This window comes from Hipposideros armiger, unplaced genomic scaffold, assembly GCF_001890085.2.
Source record: "Hipposideros armiger isolate ML-2016 unplaced genomic scaffold, ASM189008v1 scaffold_824, whole genome shotgun sequence".
NCBI classification, from domain to species: Eukaryota; Metazoa; Chordata; class Mammalia; order Chiroptera; family Hipposideridae; genus Hipposideros; species Hipposideros armiger.
In genome coordinates, this window is record NW_017732174.1 from 744914 (window position 1) to 751881 (window position 6968).

General features: G+C 50.2%; 1 pseudogene; it reads right to left on the reverse strand.

Annotated features, from left to right (window-relative positions):
* Positions 1-2022: 2022 nt before the first annotated feature.
* On the reverse strand, positions 2023-2451 carry LOC109374456 (golgin subfamily A member 7 pseudogene; annotated as a pseudogene).
* Between the last annotated feature and the right edge of the window lie 4517 nt (positions 2452-6968).

Sequence of the window (6968 nt, forward strand, 5' to 3'; positions counted from 1 at the left end):
TGGAGGGCAGTGTCACTGGCCCTCATATGTGGGATCCGAACCGGGGCCCTCTGGCATCCCAAGCCAGTTCTTAACCATTGCGCCACTCGGCCGGCCCTATCTGGTCTTTTTTTAGTCTCCTTCTCCCAGACATAGTGACTAGAGGGAGGCTTCTGTTCAGGGTCCCACACTGGGCACAAGAAAGGGACCTCCCCATCTATCATCAAGGGTTAATCGTTGATGCCCGGGTCCTGGCTCTGCCTCCTGCTCTCACTGAGGGTTCCTGGTCAACCTCTCACTCTCTCCTTGCCCTGCTGGCAGAGCTCAGCAACACTTCCCCGGCATGGGGTCTGGGCACTCAAGGTGCCCATGGACCAAGCTGTGGGCATCACGTAACCCTCCTGGAGTCAGAAAGAAGGGCTGGGTGATGAGATCCAGGCCACCTTGTAGGAAAGCACCTCCAAGACTTGGTGACCGCCACTTGCAGGGACTGGCGTATGGTCTGCATCCCAGGTGAACCCTATGCTCAGGATGCTCAGTTACGCCCAGGAAATAGAGTGAAATCTGAGTGCCTGTTGGCAGGTCAGTGCTTTCCTGTAGGGACTCGGTTTTGGGAGCTTTCTGACATATGGGGGCGCTGCTGGCTGGTCATAATTGAGCCACAAAGAGCCACTGGACTCTCAGGCCTTGGGTCCCCACCTGCCAATCAGCACCCCGCCGACATGGGGACATCAGAGTGTAGAGACAGCCCCAGGGGTGCCCCTGCTGTCTTGAGGACCAGGGGAGCTCAGGCCTCAGCTCTTTCTGCAACTGGTGTGAGGTGGTGGGAACTGGGTTAGCGCCCAGGAGTTGCCTCTAGTTATGTATTTGAGATTTAAGGGGGAAAAGGTTATTAATTCCTACCAGGTCACAAAACTGTAGAAAGCCTATCTACAGAAGGGCACTCTTACATCATTGTAAAAATAAAATAATGGGGGCTGGCCCGGTGGCGCAGTTGGCTAAGAGCGTGAGCTCTGAGCAACAGAGTCGCTGGTTCGATTCCCACATGGGCCAGTGAGCTGCACCCGAGCTGAGCTGCCACTGAGCTGCCAACGGGCAGCTGGATGGCTCAGCTGGTGAGAATCCATGCTCTTAACAACAAGGTTGCTGGTCTGACTCCTACATGGGATGGTGGGCTGCGCTCCCCTGCAACTAGATTGAAAGCGGCGACGGGACTTGGAGCTGAGCTTGCACCCTCCACAACTAAGATTGAAGGACAGCAACTTGACTTGGAGCTGATGGGTCCTGAAAAAACACAATGTTCCCTTCCCCAATTCCCCAATAAAATATTAAAAAAGAAAAGAATACAATGCACTGGAATGTTCTTTTTTTTTAAACTGGAAATTGCATTTAATATTGCTTTAATTAGGAATAATTGCTATAACAAAACAAACAACATTATACATTATCTTTCCAATGAGCTTCAGTTTGAGAAACTGAACAGAAGAAATAGATCTTTAAAACTCTGAGTCATGGCAAAACTGGTAGTTCTTGGAAAGCTGGGAGATGCATTAGCAAAACCACAGACACAACCTACCCTTCACCAAAATCCTGGAGAAAAACATTTTATTAATCTGGGGGAATAAGACTGAACACTGGTTAACATACCGCTTTGAAGTCTATAGCCACCTGGGAAGCTGGCCCAAGGAATGAAGAGAACCAGTGGTACTGGTGGCAGATAAGAAACTTTGTGTTGGGCTGACTGCACATTTTATTCATGGCTTTGAATAAAATCAAAAGAAAACGTGCAATACTTCATTGTGTTTTCTCAGAAACTAATAAAAAGTTTACAGGGTTCTACACAATTTGGAAGCACAAAGTGGATGCTGAGTGAGTAGAGGTCACACCAGATGTCAAATTTTAGAAAGTTAGTCCTTGGAGTAAATGGTTCTGGTAGCACGTACAGAGGAATGACTCTGTGGAGAGGAGGTGGGGGACACTCTGCCTTTGGCCAGTGGACAGATGAAGGGTCCCCGCTGGAGCTGGCATCTTTAATTCTATGGCTTATCTTCCACTGCTCATGCCTTTGTCTTCATAAATAGTAATTTCAATAACTCTAAGTCCTCTCTCAACGGGCTCTGTCAGGAGGAGACCTGGGGTTCGGGGTGGGGGTAGGGCGGGATGTAGCTTCTCATTCTGCTCTTCAGTGTATTTGGAGCCTTTCAGAACCTTCTCCTAATGAGTTTCCATGCACAAAAATATGGTGTATGCTGTTAAACAAGCCAAACAACTTCTGAGATATGATTGACCCCCAAGCTTCTCTGCTTCTGCATAAAGGTTATTTAGAGTTGGAACTGTTTCTTCAAATTGCTGCTTATCAATCTGATTTTCCAGCTCTGCAGGGAACTTGGTCTGGAACGGGCAGCATGTGCCACTGTGGTGGTCTCGCTGAATGAACACCTACCAGGAAAACGGCACCTGCTGCGGCCTCATGGTGAGGACAAGGCCAGCTGCACTGTGGGTTCGGGAACACCAACCATGGGTGAGATCCCTGGCCTGGACTTAGGACTCCAGCCCATCAGCCCCTCAGACCTACCCATCGACCAAAGCAGCCCAAGGTCTCCCCCGCCTCTCTCCCCTTCACCCATGCTGTCACTGCGGGGCCTTTAGCTACCGCCTCTGTTCAGGCCCTGCACCCGCCACAGCCCTGTTCCCCCCTGGGAACACCAACCCTGGTATGTATTTTTAAGGAAAACAACCATTTAAATTTATCAGTAACTGTGATGCATGTTTTATTTTTTTAGTTCACTGTTGATGTCATTTTTTGAGGTTTATCTCTTAAGAAACTGTGAAAGCCAATCCTATCCATGTTTTAGTATAGGAATATGGATTTTATGTAGACTCTCCTATGATTTTAAGCTTTTATCAGTTCATATAGATCATCTTCTGTAAACACGCATGCGGTTTAACTCTGTCCGTTTCTATCAGTCATCCCAATACACAGAGTAGAGAGGCACACAATCCCCGAGGGTTGGAAAGCATCTGACTACCAAAAACATAAGTGTCCAAGTGCTGCTGGGTAATGATGAGGGCACTGAAGGTGGAGGTCAGTTCAAGGTGGTGAGGGCCACTGTTTTTGAGAACTTTTCCTTCAAAATCACATGCAGAATGCACCTGCTGGGCCTGTGACAATGTTGGGATGGACGAAGGCCAGAAGTAGAGGTCAATAGTTTAAGAATCACATCCCAGAGAGGACAAAAAATTCTCTCCAGAGTCTAGAGATGGAGGGATGAATGGTGAGGACACTACAGAGATCCTCTCCCCCTTAATGAGGGAGCATGAAAGGCTCTTGTGGTTCAGAGAGAGGCCCAGGGCTGTGGTCACACCCTTTGAAAACCTAGTCTTCCAGCTGGTGAGCTACAGGCAGCCATCAATCACCCCTAAATATGCCTTCAACTGATGAATCACCTTTTGATAGATTAAAATTAATTTTTCTTAGATATTAAAGATGTCTGTTTCTTCTCTTATTCACACACTGACAGGGTTTCAATTGGTTAGACGATATTAGAGATTAGTGTAGATCAGTGGTTCTCAACCAGGGGGTGGTTGTACAATCTCCTTTTCCCTTTCCTCAGGACATACAGCGATGTCAGAGAAAATGTTCCTTACATAGGGGGTGCTGAGTTCTATTGGAATCTAGTAGGTAGAGACCTTGGGATGGTGCTAATCTTTTTATGGCATGTAAGACAAGCCCTTCCAAACTCCCCCATAAGAATTACTAGCCCCAAATGTCAATGCTGAGAAGACTGAGAGCCCTGCTGTGTGCCCTTCCTTCAGTGTTCCCAGGAGGCTCCCCTTCACCCTGCTGTTTCTCATCTCTCTTAACCTTGCCCCTACCTCCAGTCCCTCTTTTCTTTGCATCTACAATTCCTGTCCTTGTGACCCTGAATGTGCCCTTTGTCCAAGGTAAGCGGTCATAGCTCATGTCTCCTGCCCCTTTGTGCTGATCTTCCAGCAGTAACAACCCACTAGAGGGCACTCACGCTCTTCCTTGAGCTCATTGTAGACTTTCCTCTCACCTGAGACAAATGCATGTGTTTTCACTGCACCAACCTCCACCCTCAAATACTTTTTAGTTTTGCTCAGAGTGAAGCTCCTGGGACAGACATTAGGGTTCCCAGGGAAGAACCTCACATTGGAGGGTGTGACAGCATGGACTGTTGACCCAGACCAACTCCAGAGCCCAAGTCATTGGAGAGGGAGATGGTTCCAGGGACATTGGGCAGTATAGGCTGGGCTACATCAAGAACTCTTGTCACAGAGATGTCACTCCCGCTGTTCTTGGAATCACATGTGGAACTTTATCAAGATTGTGATGCCCAGGTCACACCTTAGAAATGCTATTTCAGCAGCTACCCAGCTAATGTGGATACACAGGATGAGACCCTGTGAAGTGGTGTGGAGCAGCCCCTCCCCCTCTCCTGTGCGCAAATGCAGATTCTGACTGGGTAGTGTGTAGTAGACTAGACAGTCTGCATCTAACAAGCTCTCAGGGGACGCTGATCATACTGGTTTGTGGAGAACACTTTGAATGGCATGGCTGATGGGGATCCCTGACCCCTAAGAGGATGACCCACTTACCCACCCTAGCATTAGCCTCCGTTGTGTCCTGGCCTTGGGTCTGTCAGCACCACACAAGAGCCCCAGGGGTCACCCCAAATAGGGAATTATTTCCATTTGTGACCCAGAAACCCAGATGCACACCAGGGTCTTCCCATGTTTTCAAAGCTCTGGGAAGGTTGGATTTCCTCCCAGCAGGAAGGTCACAGAGATGACTATGGGAGTGAGAAAGGGGTGAGCTGCCTGATGACTGGTGAGGGGACCTACCTTCTATCTCCAGGTGTCAACAAGCTGGCCTCTGCTTCCAGGAACAGAGACCCAGTATCAGGTGTCTCAGAAGGACCTGCTGTTCCCAGGTGTGAAGGGGAAGGTGTCCTGTGTGTCCTGGGAAGAGAGGACAGTGGTGGGTGGTCGGGTGCCTGTGGGCTCCCTGGTCCTCGGGGGAAGGTTTCAGGGAGACCCTCCGTCTCCATGTGTGTAGGCTGAGCTGTGGCTCAGAGCCTGCCCACGTGCTCCATGACCATTGGGCCAGGCTCTGTACTCTGCCTGGGGACTTTCCTGTGGTCACCCTGCCTTCCCCATAGGTGGTGCCAGGCAGAGGGTGGGGAGCAGCACAGGGACCCCTAACAGAGCAGGTAGGTGTTCCTAGGCTCCTAGAAGGAGTAGGTGGGACAGAGCAGGCATGTGGGAGGGGCCCAGAAGGGCTTGTGGGATGGAAATCAGGCTCCTTTTCCATCTCCATTGCCAAATGTGTTAATTTCCTGTGTTGTCTGTGTGTCTCAGTGTTGCCCCCTGGAGGGCACAAGGAGACCTGCGCCCGATGTCAGGGGCTGCAGCAGACATGCTGACCAGGCTCCAGAGAGTGTGAGCTGAGCCTGAGCCCTGGGCAGAGGTGGGCCCACACCTCCAGACTGAGGGGCCATTTAGCCCCAGTCCTGGTCATTGAGGGTCTCAGGCCTCCTGACTCCATGTCAGTGCTGGGTGAGCCTGGGGAGAGGATGGGCATTGTCCAGAGGACTCCTGATCCAGGGTGAAGGGAACAGTCCTCCAGGGGAATGTGCTGCTTCAGAAAGAGATTCGGGTTTCCAAGGTTTCAAAGGAGGAGCCCAGAAAGGGGTCTCTTAGGGTTTTCAGGAGAGGGCACGGGCCAGAGGGCATGATCCCCATAATGGCTAGTATGTGTGTTCCTCATCACACACTGGAGCATTGTCTCCAAGTCACCTGTGACCCTGTCTGTCATTTGCTCTAGGCCTCCCCACAGGGCCCAGGAGCTGGAGCAGCTCCTCATGGAGACTCAGTCAGAGAACTCCATGGGTTCCTCTACAGGGGGGAGGAGGTCCCCGTGGTGCCCTCAGCCTCTCTGTGATGCAAACAGCCACAAATCCTGGGTTCTCCCGTCCTATCCTGCAGAGCAAGTTCACTTTGTTCCCCAGGACACCATAGGCTGGTGATATGTCTTCAGGAACCATAACCAGATGCCCCCATATCAGGGACCCAGGGAATGTGGAGATTTCTTGACTTCCTTTGAGGTCAGGGTGGGCTCCCTTCTCCCCTGGTGGTGTCTCCACCGGGGGTTGAGGATCCAAAGCTTGGTCCAGGTCACGGCTCTGTGAGAAGAGGAAGGACTCAGGCTGCTACCAAGTTCACCTCTCCAGAGGAGATGTCACTCACTAGGTAGAGATGAGGAGGGCTGTGGTTTTCTAGGGACAAATGGAGGCCCAGCCCCTCACTGTTAGGAGGTCCCTGTCCTTCCTCCTGACTGTAAGAGCGGTAGAAGCTGTCCCTGGGATAGCCGCAGTTACTTGCTTACTGCCGCCCATTCTGACACCAGTGCCCCTGTGTCTATAAGGAACATGATCTGACCTCCAGATGTCACTCGGGGTGACAAGCTTTTGTTGTGTGGTTTCTGTCATCCATTTCACACATATTTCTTAAGCATCTGTTATGGGTGGGGGACATCTGGGTGCAGTGACACGCCTGGGGGTGTCCCCTCTGCTGTGTTGAGGAGCAGGGGAACTTAGGACTCAGCTCTTCTTCCTTCTGCTGGGAGGCAGTAGGGTCTGGAGGAGGGCCTGGGAGCTGCCTCTAGTTTTGTATTTGAGATTTAGGAAGAGGAGATAGTAATAATTCCTACCAGGTCACAAATTGTAGATAGTCTATTGCCAGAAGGGCACTCTTGCATCATTATAAAAACTTACACAATATGCTAAAATGTTCCTGTATTGCAAACAACCATTTAAAATATATCAGTAATTGTGATGCATGTTTTATTTTTCTAGTACATTTTTTATGTCACTTTTTGAGGGTTAGCGCGTAGGGAATGGTGATAGCTGACCCCATCCATGTGTTTAGCACTGGAATCTGGATTTATGTAGACTTTCCTATGATTT